This window comes from Miscanthus floridulus, chromosome 5 (assembly GCF_019320115.1).
Source record: "Miscanthus floridulus cultivar M001 chromosome 5, ASM1932011v1, whole genome shotgun sequence".
NCBI classification, from domain to species: Eukaryota; Viridiplantae; Streptophyta; class Magnoliopsida; order Poales; family Poaceae; genus Miscanthus; species Miscanthus floridulus.
The window spans coordinates 76,323,240-76,337,260 of NC_089584.1; positions in this window are offsets into that span (position 1 = coordinate 76,323,240).

Sequence of the window (14,021 nt, forward strand, 5' to 3'; positions counted from 1 at the left end):
ATCCCAAGAATTTCCATGGCACACATACATGCCCTAAAAGATCCCTACGAAGATGTGCTTGAAGTCTGCACATGAGTGGATGCCATCCATGGGGAGATGCTCGAGCCATGCTTGGGCACTTACTACAAGGTAGAGTGGCAAGTATTGGATGATGAAGAGATTATCATCTGTCCCATCTACTCAATAGGCAAGGCAAAAAGTCTTCCAACCACATGGTGGGGTTGGTGTACCTAGAGTACTTGATGATGTTCGGCGCTGCATGAAAACGCGCCGAGAATGGTGTTCTGCCGGATCATTTTTGTGAACGCCTATGGGCTACTGGCGTCCAAGCTTAGGCTATGTCAAGCGTCCCGAACCCTAGGATGTTGGTCGTGATTGTCTAGGTCACTGTCACCATAGTGTAGTTGATCTTTGCCCACCTAGTCTATTCTAGGGTGACTAGCACCTTGAGTTCGATGGGTATTGAAGTTTTTGATGTAGCGTCTATGCGCTGGGGAGGGTTCCCACCTACACGCCACATAACCATCACCTAGACGAAGCATGCGCTGAGGAGATGTGTACGACGCTAGCCTCAGGATGCCACCTTTCTATGGAGCTTTGAGCCTACTACACTATCATAGTTTCTAGCAGGTCTCACAGCTCCTAATGGAAGCGCTATCCCTAGTCGGTCGAGGGTTCAGGGGTTGTTCGCATGATCAACGCGGCCACCATGACATTCTGGCTAGCTCAAGGGAAGACAGGCATCTCCCTCTTGCCCTGTTAGATTTGATCATATACACGGCATGCCCATGCCCATGCGCCCTCAGCATCATGGTGTTATGGGCTAGGGTATCCATCATCATGATGTTCAATGGCCTAATCAGCTTCATGGGACCTGGCTCATTCCAGGTGCTCCTAGTCATACTCAGCCTATTCTCCGAGCGTGCTTGGAATTGGATAGGCATCATTCTCTGTGTCCAATGTTGGTGCCACCCCATCCTGCGAGAGGTGCAATATGTTGCATTCTCTTAGCATATGGTAGCTTCCTTTAGAATTAGACTTAGAATCCATGTTCTCAAGGGTCGCCAGTAGGAGGTCATAGATGGACTCTGGATCTTGCTCCATCATCCACACAAACCTAGAGGATTCTAGCATCGTTGAATGGCCATTGTGCCTAGCTAGCTCCCTCTTGAAGAGCGTGATCGTATCCCTCATTTTGGAGGGCAATACAGTGCTAGGGTTCTAGAATTCAGCCTCTAGCAGCAAGGGCCCACTTTAGAGAGTTGGGCCAAAGCATTCACCAACACATAGAAGATGCGTTGGCTCAGCTCTGGCTTAGGATTTGCCCTAAGATAGGCATCCATTCTACATGCTAGTGCATCAGAATTGATGATCGTGGGACTGGCTTGGGCTAGTCCATTATCAGGCATCGAGATGTGTGGTGGAGCCGCATTCTCTTCGCTAAGCCATAGCTGACCCAAGTGGCCAGCTACGAAGTCTAGGTCCCCAAAGCGCAGGGCTTGGTCGGGGGTAAGACCATCAATGGGAGCTGGCCTGTCAGTGTCAGTGAACTCAAGGCTTCCAAAGTAGCTATGGTCGTTGAGGGCCGCGCTAAGAGCGAGTCTGATGTAGGTGTAGGAAGCCATCACTTCCTTCTCAACAACAAGTGTGCATGACTGTCCCCTACCTAGCACACCAATTATCGGTGTTTTGTAAACCAGACTAGTAAATTTATATGATTGCCACACTGCTCTAGGAAGACGATGGTAGCATCCAAAAGACACAAGGATTTATACTGGTTTAGGCTAGAGCCCTACATCTAGTCTCAGAGATGATCGAGTGTGTGTTCCTTGCTTGAATGCTCTAAAGTTTTTACAATGATTGTGCAAGAATGGTGGAAGAGGTAGGAGAGCTAGAGCTAGGAGACAGGCTACCCAAAGGGAAGCTTTAGGAGCCCTTTTATGTGTAAGAATGAGTGAATGAGTTCTGATCCCCAAGATGAGAGCCTTGGCTACCCTTATATAGAGTTTGGGGCTAGGGTGTGTATAAAGAAGAAGGTTCTCCCAACTGAAGGGTCATGAGCTTGAGGGAGGACCTAACTAACTTGGATTGCAAGCTACATCATCTTGTGGTGTATGTCTAGGCATGGTTGTCATCATGGTCTTGTGGCCACATCATGACATGGTGTGACGTGGTGCTACTATGCCGGTCGTGGTGGCACTATAGGCACGGTGGTGGTTCGCTAGCCATTCTATGCGATGTGGTCTCCACCATGGTCTTTGTCATCACCTCCTAGTTTCCTAGGGGTTGCATAGGAGTTTATAGCCACCCCTAGGTCATCAATCACCCGGTTGCCTTGTGGAGCTATGGGCCATGATCCTAATCATTGAGGTCATGGCTCCGCCAGTCTAGATGGCCTCTAAGTCAAGGCCTTCATCGTGGATCCCATCCCATAGTGGGTAGAATTGTACATGTGTCTTGTTGGGCCGTATCTAGCTGGTGGGCACTATATTGGCCATCACCGCCTTGGGTAGTGTTGTCTTATCTGACCTGTGTAGCGTAGGGATGGCGTCTGACTGGACCGAGGTGACCATTGTCCCCTTAGTCCTTGTGGGGTCAGTGTGACATGCCTACTCTTGTTAGAGTAGAAATGTTTGGCTGGGCTTGACCTCTCCCTATCCCTCCTAGAGGTCAGGACGGTGGAGAGGTCAAGAGTCTCTTACGTGTTGTGTGGCTAAGGTAGGAGGGGTCACCGCCGACCCTAGCCTTGGCGTCAGGCCTGTTTTGCTTGGCTTAGTTGGGCCTCAGTTGTTCGGGCCTTCGCTAACTGATGTGTTGTGGGCCACTTGGCCTACTAACTAATCGGTGCCTTGAGACACCCTGGGGTTATAACCCTGACACATTGACAAATCTAGGCCAGATGTAATTAAATTTGAAAATCTTGCCCAAACCACTCCTCAAGTTTCCTTCTCCTTTTGTTGAAAAGTAAGAATTTCTAGATGAAGAGTGATAATCTAAGAAATAGGGAAGAAGGCAAGACAAAAAATTTCTTGAAGTTCATCCCAATTTCCATTTACACTTCTAACGGTATGAGCATGCCATTGTTTTGCCCTTTCCACTACCACATAGCAAACACAAAGCATAGGGTGGGAGCTAGTGGCCAGTACAAATCATACCGATAATTGTTTGGTAGGTTCCAAGCCTGAGTATGACTACTAGGGAGATTGTTGGAAGGATTAGAGGTCTTGTTCCTATGCTCTAAGTGATTCTACCAAGTGGCGATGTGATAAAGTGTAAACCTTGCTATTTGTACTCTCTTTAAGATAGGTATTCGATGTATGACTATGATATTGACTGATAATTGATAATGTGATGAGATGATCGCCTGGGACTATCATGTTATACTTCGAATCTATGGATTTCCCCTTGAGGAAATCAGGGTCATTTCATACATGGACGAACTTAGTTTGAAAATAGCACAGCTACTGTTCTCTAGCAACGGTGCTAGAAAGCTTGTTGGTATTTGTTAACGTAAATAGAAAATTCCACAAGTGTACGGATATCGTTGTAGCTTTTACCCGAGTGTATTCCAAAGTATCGATTTCCACGGGGAACACGAAGTGTACTAATCAAGGATCAAGGTCATCCAAGGATAAAGATAGATAAGTGTTTTTGTGGGTAGAGAGGAATTTCCTAAGGTTTTTCTAGCTAGTCTAAGAATCAAGGTTACTTCAAGGTTTACTTACTTCAGGACATTAGAACACTAGCTTTAGACTGAGATGAGAAAGGAGCTAGGAAGTTCTGACTACGGTCCTACAACTCGAACATGGTGGAATACGTCGGCCGTTAGGGCTGTCACCACCTGGGGCTACCATAACTATCCATAGGGCTAGGTGTAATTTTAGGTAATCGCTAGACTAAGCACCACGCCTATTCTATTGATTACTACTCTAGTTTTGCAAAGACTAGAGCACTTGATGAAAAGAGAAAATCCAATAAATGAACTTGAAATAAATACTAAACTTAAATAAGTATGCCAGAAATACTAGAGAAATATTCCAGATGTAGCTAGAAGACCAGCTACACCCACTGAGGTACAAAGTCGAGGAGGATCCTACAGACCAGGCTTCTCCTCAGCTCTCACCTTGCCTCTCTCCCTCTTTTCTAAATTATTACAACTAGATGAGAATCATCTAGAGGGATACTACTACAAGGTGTATGAAATTATGAAGCTCTGGAGCATAGGGTGTGTATATGCATGGGCGAAGCCACATGAGGGCCATAGGGGGCTGTGGCCCCCCTTGATCAAGGGAGTTTTCTAAAGAGAGAAACACGAGCAGCTATGATGTACGTTATTAAGTGCAATACATTTGAGTGAATTATTCGTTTGGTGCTATCCCAGCACCTCTCGCCGAACTCAGCACATGGTGCTTCGATTAAAAAATTGGCTTGCACTGCTATATATGCGCCTGAAGTCTTTGAACTGCTCTCCGCCCTCCCTCCCTGCCTCCCTCCCTGGTCTACGTGTAGGAAGGAGAAAAGTGACTTTTTATTTGTTACTAATGCTTGATACTTGATATGCTGGACTTCATGCTAGCTTATGCAATATGCTGGACTGAAATTTACTAAGATATATATAGCCTCTTTGACATGGACTGTGGCTAGCAATACCTTCTATTCTAAACACTGCAACTGCTATCAGGCACTATAGATTTTTTTAGCTCCCATGATAGTTGGCTGCTGCTGCCTACAACAATTCCTATACTACGTAAAGACAATATATGTTTCACAAGCATTTCTCTTCTTAAAGCATTGGCAGGCATTGTATTGAATGGTGTTGGAGCTCATCCATGATGTCATCAAATGAATTTTACATATGCACAAGCACTTCATCTCATTTTTCATCTTACTTGCTGGCTTCTCTTGTTCATGGAGCAAGCGCAAGCTAGAAGGTAGTAGCATCTAGTTAGTTGTGGCATGAGCTTATGGAATTGGCCCCCTCTTGATTTTAGCTCAGGCTCCGCCACTGTGTAGATGAGTGCCTCCAAGAGGAGGTATGGGCATCCTTATATAGGTTGAGGTGGAGTAGGGGGCAAGAAAGTACCACGTCATCAATCCACGTCTCATTTCTTGTCCACCATCAGATCAAACCAACCTTGATTGGATGGTGGAGATCATAAATTCATCGCCAAGGAACTCCCCCACCGACCTACGAAGAAAACCGGAAGAGAATCGGATTCTAGGTGCTTGAACCGGAGCTAAACCAAAGAAACCATGCACTGTCTACTTTTAGGGACGAAATCTAGGCTTTCGGCCAACTGGGCTAGGCGGTTCCAATGGTCTAGCTACTTCCCAAGCGAGCGAACTGTGTCGCCTAGCCTCCTAGCCCATCCTCGCATGCCACCTGTCTGCCTAGCTCGGTCAATGGTGTGGCTCAGCACCCTCCCTCGCTCGCGCCCATGGTCGAGACCAATGACCAACCCGCCTCCGACATGTGGCCAGGCGATCCTACTCTCCCTCGTGCATGGACGCACGCCCGTGCATGGCCGCCGCTGCCACATGTTGACGCGTGATGGGCTAGGCTAGTAGCCTACTTCCCATCGCAGGGACAGCAGGCCCTGCCTGGCCTGTCGTGTCTCCTGCCCCCGCTGTGCTCAGACGTTGATGCGCCGAAGCTAGGCCCCAGCTCACCATGTGTCCGCCTGTGAGAGGGTTGCATGGTACTGTTGGCTTTGGGAGTGCTGGCGTCAGCAATGCTGACGTCAGTGCTTCTTTTTAATTTGTGAAATTAATATCTTTTTATTCTAAGCTCCAAATATAGCAAATAATATATCCGTTTCGATCATCTCGATGAGCTCTTCACAATTGTGCACTCCAATTCATCAGTGAAAATTCAATATCCTTCAAGATAAGTGAGAGCACCAAAACTCATGGAACTTGTTAGAATCAAACCCTATAACTATAGTTTATGATTTATTTCATGTCAATTTATGCAATAGTTGATGGTAAAACTTGGAGTTTAATGACCATCAATAGTCACATAAAACTTGGGCACCCAAACACTCCTCATAATCTCCTTCCTCTTATGAGCACCAATATATCTCATGATAATCTAGCCATCTTTGCCCTAACAACACATGTAGTCACTAGCATAGCATTGTGAGATTGGTGCTTGTGGCATGGGGCCTCCACTTGCTTTGACTTGCTTGTCTTGTCACTTGTGGGTGTAATCTTGGGAATGTAGACATTGTTTGCCTTGCACAAGAGATCATCAGGAGCAACTCCTTTATTGAACTTCACACAAGGCACACCATTGATCATGTTCCTTCCTTGATTTATGGGTACCATGATGACTTACATATAATCTTGTTGGATTATTCTTGACCCTTTATCAGGGTTATAACCTCAAAGTGTCTCAAAGCACCGATTAGTTAGCAAGCCATGCAGCCCACAATACACCAGCTAGTAGAAGCTCAAATGACCGAGGCCTAGCTAAACCAAGCAAACCAGGCCAGACACTGAGACTGGGGTTAGTCGCAACCCCTTCCTCCTGCTTAGCCATACGGCGCCTCTAGGACACATGACCTCTCCTCCATCATGACCCCGAAAAGGATGGGGAGAGGTCAAGGCCTGCCAGGTATGCCTGTTCTAACAAGAATAGGCACACCGCACTGACCTCACAAGGGCTGAGGGGACAGCAGTCAACTCGGTCTGGTCAGACGCTAACCCTATGCCATGCCGCATAGATAAGACAATACTGCCCAAAGTAGTGATGATGGGCACGATGACCACCGGCAGATATGGCCTAACAAGATGCATGTACGACCCCACCCACTATGGGATGGGATCCACGATAAAGGCTTTGACATAGAGGCCATCCATACTGGTGGGAACCATGACCCCAATGACTAGGATCTTGGCCCCTGCTCCTCAAGACAATAAGGCAATTAACGACCTAGGGGTGGCTGCCAACTATCATATGATGCCCCATGAAACCAGGAGATGATGACAAAGACCACGGTGGAGACCATGTCGCACAAGACGGCTAGCGCACCACCACCATGCCTACAGTGCCACCACAACCAACATAGAAGCACCACGCCACACCATGCCATGACGTGGCCACAAGGCAATAACGACAGCCACGCCCAGGCGTACCCCACAAGATGGCATAGCTTGCAAGCCAAGTTAGCTAGGACCGCCCTCGGGCTCATGACCCATTAGTCAGGACAACCTCTGGCTTTGTATGTGTTCTAGCCTTGAACTCTATATCACAGCAACTAGGGCACCCTTTCTAGATATTCTGAGTCGCCTACTCATTCACTCACTCTCCATCATAGCAAGGCCCCTAAAGCTTCCCTTTGGGATGCCCACCTCCGAGCTCTAGCTCTTCTTCCTCTTCCACCATTCTTGCCCCCCATTGTAAGAACTTTAGAGCATTCAAGCAATGAACATGCACTCGATCATCTCTGAGACTAGACATAGGGCTCCAGCCTAAACCAATATAAATCCTCGTGTCTTTTAGATGCTACCATCATCTTCCCGGAGCAGCACGACAAATGTATAAGTTTACTAGTCTAGTTTACAAAACACCAATAGTTGACACGCTAGGTAGAGGACACTCGCACACTCTTGATTATTGAGAAGGAAGCCATGGCTCCTCGCACCGCTGGTGGACTCGCTCATGGAATGGACCATGGCGGCCACATCCACCACAAAAACTACGAGTTCATCAGTGACAAAGGGTTAGCGCCCACATTTGCCCTCGGACATGGCCTGGACCTCCACCCTAGAGATCTGGATCCCACAGTCCACGGTGGGCACACTCTCAGAACTGCCCTCGAGGGCTGCTTCCTAGTGTTTACCTACCTAGAGGGGCCAGTACCCTCACTCATCACTGGCCATGACTAGGTCTCTTGTCCAGGAAACCAAAGGTCCATGGCTCATAATGAACTCAGTGGGGGAATGGCCTTGATCGGCCACATCCTTTTGGGAAACCACATGGTTAACCACACCAAAGGGTTAGTGCCCATGCCTGCCTTCATTTGTGGCCCTGACCTCTGCCCTAGAGGTCCGAATCCTATGATCCATGGTGGACACACTCCTAGAACTGCCCTCAGGGGCTGCATCTAGGAGTTCACCTATGTAGGGGGCCTAATACCCTCACCCATCACTAGCCAAGGCCAAGACTTCTACCCAGGAAGCCAGAGGCCTATGGCTCATGGCGAGCTCGCCCGAGGAATGGACCACAACAGCCACATCCTTCTAGGGAGTCATGGGATCGCTTGAATCAATGGATCAATGCTTGTCTCTAGTTGCTACCTAGTCTAGACTCGATGAATGGGAGAATAGGACCCTATGGTAGAGCCATGCCCTGGGTAGTGTCACCACCGTCGGTGGAACACAGTGAGCTAGGGCACACATGAATGAAGGAACTACCCGCTACCACATGGTGTCATCATTGGAGGCCCGGCAGTGGGGCAGCACCACGCCATGTGGGGCCAAACACAGAAGTGGGATCCGCCCCTACATGTTGAGCAAGACAAACAACAAGTCCATGTGAATAGTAGCTATCACTCAAAGGCACGTGCATCCAAAGAGGATGAACCCCTAAGCGTGCCGCATGTCAAGCCAAGCAAGCTGAACCACGTTGCACTCTGAACCCACTTCCCCAGTGATAGGTTGCACTAGCCCTTTGTCAAGAGCAGCAACCGCACCTAGAGGCGAGGACACAATAATCACGACATCGTTATGCCATGAGGGCTCAAACACCAGAAAGCACGGGCCCTCCTAGCCAGAAGCTACAATGGGCTAGGCACAAAAAGATGCACTTAGGGGCTCATAGGCCCGCCAAGGATGTTGAGCCAGCAAGAGTCGACCCAGAGCTAGTCGAGAGGTCAATCAGCACTGGCTGTGACCGTTCTAGACACTAAAGAAGTGCCCTCATCAGCTAGCCGCCTGAAGATCGCAGTGACTTCATCACGAGTGGACACTCGAGGGCTCACCACGCCCCAAGCAATGGTAATCAGTCCCACTACAGCTTTGGTCACATCCACTTCGACCTTAGCCTATCTACCAAAGCACGTCCACATACACATATAAGCCCACCAATAGTTGTGGAGACTTAGGGCTAACCCATAGAGCAAACCAGATAGCATGAAGCCCACAAAATGTATCCTAGTAACACTCAACTCCTGAGTGACTCGATCCGACTTGCGCTCACAGTCGGACATGACTCACTTGTGGGGCCTACACACATGGGCACACGCACATGACCCATGACACAACACTATCTACCATCGCCCCAGTGATCGATCCACTTTCAACACCTTTCGATCGCCTCTCGCGCCATAATGAGCCGGTGTCCCACACCTCGATTTCTTACTCACATGAGTCTAAGAGGAGATGGGGGACTCATTCGAACATGGCAATAAGAGCGAAAGGAAAGAAGTCTTAGAATTTCAATGCTTGATAGCCTTCTTTTCATATCATGTCGGATCTGCGACCTACCCTCGACGCCTCATTGATCATGCACCTTTTATACCTGTAGGTCAACACCCAGGATTAAAACATGCACCTACGAGATTGGGCCAGGGGGATGAAGCACATTCCAATTCTAATGAAAAGAAAAGCAAAAAGGTAGCACAATGGCAAAACAAGTGTGCCGACCTCACGCCATCCACATGAAATCCATAACACATTCACCACAACTAGGACACCCATACAACAACAGGATCCTTACACAAGGGTCATCACACACTAGAAGCCTAGAACCGATGTCATATGTGAGTGACTGGCACTTCATTCTGGCTCCATAAGCGGCGACACCACTCACAGTAGAGGTGTCATCACACAACCTCCCCAACACGCGACCAGGGGCCACGTCGAGGATGGCACCGCCTTAGCACAGACACCTCGACACCATAATACGCCACTAGGTCACGCACGATAGAGGACCACACAAAGCCAAACTACTAGAACCAAACTAGGGCAAGGCTATGCACCACACAAGAGCAAGGAAATAAGGACGCCCATGCAACCCGAAGGAAAACAAAGAAAGGCGCGATGCCGCTGAACCAATCTTATAGACATTTTGGTCGTGAAAATAGGGTCACGGTAAACCAAACTCCATCGGTCAATCCCTAGGTAGGGCTATGTGGCTATGGCATTCGAGCAACCAGACCAACGGCGGTCACGGTGAGACGACAGCACGCAAGAAAATCAAAATCATGGAAAATGGAAAGCAAACCAAAAGGAACTATTTTCACTCAATATTACTAGAAAAGACCCCTAGAATGCCTCGAGGTTCTTAGACACCACCATGGAGGATCTCCTCCACATCCATGATAGTGACAACACCATCTACAACAGCGGTGAAGTCATTAACCCGCACTGTCCGCTCCTTCTGCCAGCGTGATTTGGGAACCCAGGCGTCACCCGACAAAGGTTCATCCCAATATGTAGCTGAATGGTGGCAAGGGTGACACCAGCCCCTTGCTAGATTCCTACCACCATAGCCCACTCGTGATCCTCTGCTATGATGATCCCTAGAGGCGAGCCAGCCTCCTCTTCATGATGAGAAGCTGTCAGCTGCTCCTCCAATGCTAGCAACAAGACGACATAAAGATCAAAGACCATGGACATCCATCAAGACGATAACATGACAGAAATTATTACCCATGATGTGGGCCTAAGCGACGGCAAGAGCTGCTTTGGCAGTGTCAAGGGTGAGCTCCAGCCGCCTTGCTTCATGGGCAGCCACAAAAATGCCTATGGGCTTTGTCCACCTCACGGATGAGTCAGCAAAACCCTTGACGACCGCCCAGAGATGACGAAGACGCGCTCGACCCTGCCACTGGTGGGACCTTAGTCGAGGCAGCACTAGTGACCCTTCTTGATGTGGCATGAGTGACAGCCCTAAGGAGCACTCACAGTCAACTCAGGTCAACATCAAAACTCAAAACATTGCTTGAATACTTACCCCTATTTGTGGAACAAACCCTAGAGACATTATGGCAGACCACCAACCTCTAGTGACCCCTCCCGTGGATGATTATCATGAGCCATCGACTCAGAAAGGAAAGGAAGCAGCAGGGCAAACACTAAAGAGCAGATGATTTCCCTCGCCGTACCAGCTCTCCCAATTTATAGCCGCAATAACCAGCCATAGTGGATACCTCGGGCGTATGCATGTTCACTTTCAATGACTAACCACTTTGAAAACCGCACAAAGTAGGTGAAGCAATCGGATGGAATGTGGAGTGACTACTGTCCTCATAACAACACGAACAAGTAATCCTCGTGCATCCCCATTTTCTCCATTTCATCACAATTCGTGCTCGTGTTCCACGATGCACAAATACCCATGAGTGGGTGCCATTATGCTCTGATGTTGCAGGGGAGGTTAGCTTCCCCCTGAGTCCATGTGCAGAATGACCCACAGTGACCACGGCCCTACATCGTACTTTAGAAAACCTCTCTTAAGCCAGCCCTTAGAAGGGCTCGAGGCCACAAAAGGGATAGGGGTAGGGAGAAGATGGGCCCCTATGGCTCTAATTGGTGGTGTGGAGCCACACGACCATCTCTCTATGTTCGAGTCGCTTGCTTCAAGGTCTCCCGGGTTGACCCCCTCTAGGGGGAGGCATCTTGCCCACTGGCCGCTATGGAGGCAGTTAGGGAACGACAGGATTGATGGCTGATGATTTATGGGATGTCTCTCGATGAGGCATAGCCAAACTCCACATCGATTGGGGAGGATATTAGGTTCTCTCGAATTACCCATCGACCCCGATGAGGCGCATCGCTCAAATAGTGTGGTTATGGTGGACATGCCTCTCCCCATGTGGGGCAAAACCAAACCCGCCTTCAACAAGGCAACACGACCTCTCAAGGTTGGCAAGGACATTAGGGAAAAATGGAGTCGGGACCCCATGACTCCGACAAGAGTCAGGGCCTATGATAGAACCACCCAATTTATACAAGATCAAGTATGGTTGTCCTTGCTAACACATTGACACACGCATACTTTAACTTATATAAACCCGGTAGTCCGCCGAGTGTCATGAAGGACCTCGGTAAATCAACAATACAACCAAGATCGCATGATTAAGCAAATACATATCACCTACGTAGAGTTGCAGCAGAAATAATATTACAAATGGGTTCACAAATAACAATACAAGTTTGGGTTTCAAAACCGATTAGTGAAAACAACATAGCTTTCAAATGATTACATTAATATAAGTTCCAAATACATTGCTAGCATAAGTGACCTCCCCAGATAAAAGCATATAGATGAGAAATAAATATAGAGTCATCGAGCCCACCGACGGTTAGCCACCATCTTCAGCAGGCCGAGAACTTCATCTGCAACATGGTGGGATAAACCCTAAGTACTCGAATGCACTCAGCTAGACTAGCCCATCATAAATCAGAAATAAAATGACTCCAAGGATCATGCAAGGATTTATAGGTGGAGGTACCCTATTGGGTACTAGAAAGCTTGTTGGTATTTATTAATGCACACAGAGAAATCCGCAAGCACATGGATACCGATGTAGCTTTCACCAAGGAGTATTCCAAGGTATCATTTCTACGGGGAACGTGAAGTGAACTAGTAATGAATCAAGAACGTCCAAGGAAAGCCTAAATGAAATGTTTTGTGGGCAGAGAGGGTCTCCTAAGATTTTTTAAGATGAACTAATTAATCAAGGCTTGGGCTTACTACACTCATTTACTTCAGAGCGACAGTACCTTTCCGACACTCGAATGAAGTGAAGAGAAGTGGTCAGGGGAAGGCTGCCAAAAAGCTCTATGAAAACACCAATCCTAACTGGTGGGTTACAAAGGCCTTATAGAGCTATCACCTCTATGGCTACCATAACTATCCATGGGATTGGGCATAAAAAGCGACCTAGTGTTGACAACATTTTGCATAAAAAACGATTAACTCAGTTATACAGTTGTAGTTCCATCATCAAGTTAATTATAACTATCCATCTGTAGATTAGCAACTATCCTGTGCCAAACATGTGGTATATCATTTTAGAGCATACAATGCTAACCATAGCAGGTATAGCAATTTCATGTTTATCCGAACCATCACATTCCATAATACAATTACTACGATGTTGGGACTAGCCAAGTTTCTCACTATCTGGGAGAGATGGCGATTCAAATCGATTTCAACCAGCTGAGAATTTATTCCTAACACAAACCTAGGCAGACCAGATCATTAGTCGCCTTAGGTCACCTTTGGTACTACTCAAGTACACATTTTGCGGGTTCGCCCAGTGCCGCACAATTAGGGACAACCAACTGCCAGGACGTTCAGGCCTGGCCTACCCTTGGGCTCACGTCTGGCTCCCCGCACATCCTTACTACCATCTAGAGTGCGCACTTTGACAGAGCAGGGCCTGGCTTGAGTTGAGCTACTCGGCTTCGCGGTCGGAACGAGTTATCGGGCCAGCTAAGTGATAGGCATGCGTTCAATCTTGTCAGAAGCGCCAACAATGGTACGGTCCTTAATTGACATAGACGGGGATAGATCCACACCCAAGACCTCCATGTCTTGTTGCTTCTCTATCAACATCCTACCCAGTCTCCATTTACATTACCCCATGGTTCTTTTCCACGATAGCAAATGTAGCCAACCGTGCTTTAGTATCCACCTATATCTCGCAGGTGACAGGAAATCACCTGACTTCTACCGGTCTAAGCATGGCTAAGCATATATTCGATCCTGGACCTACATAGGGTTAAAGGTATATTTCTGGAGAAGGAAATTTATATGCATCAAGTGGTTCCAATCAACTCTTATAACATAATGCATCAAACATAAAGAACTCAAGTGATATTTGTAAAAACATAGGAGGCTTAGAATGCTCTGGGGCTTGCCTGGAATCCAACACTAGGTCAGTGTTTGTTAGATGACACTCACTTGGCGAGTATCTCCCATCCTAGCTCTTGTCTAGTCCTTCCACCTTCGGAATAGGTCCACCATACACCGTCTTCGGGTTCATTTCCAACATCACGTCCTTCAC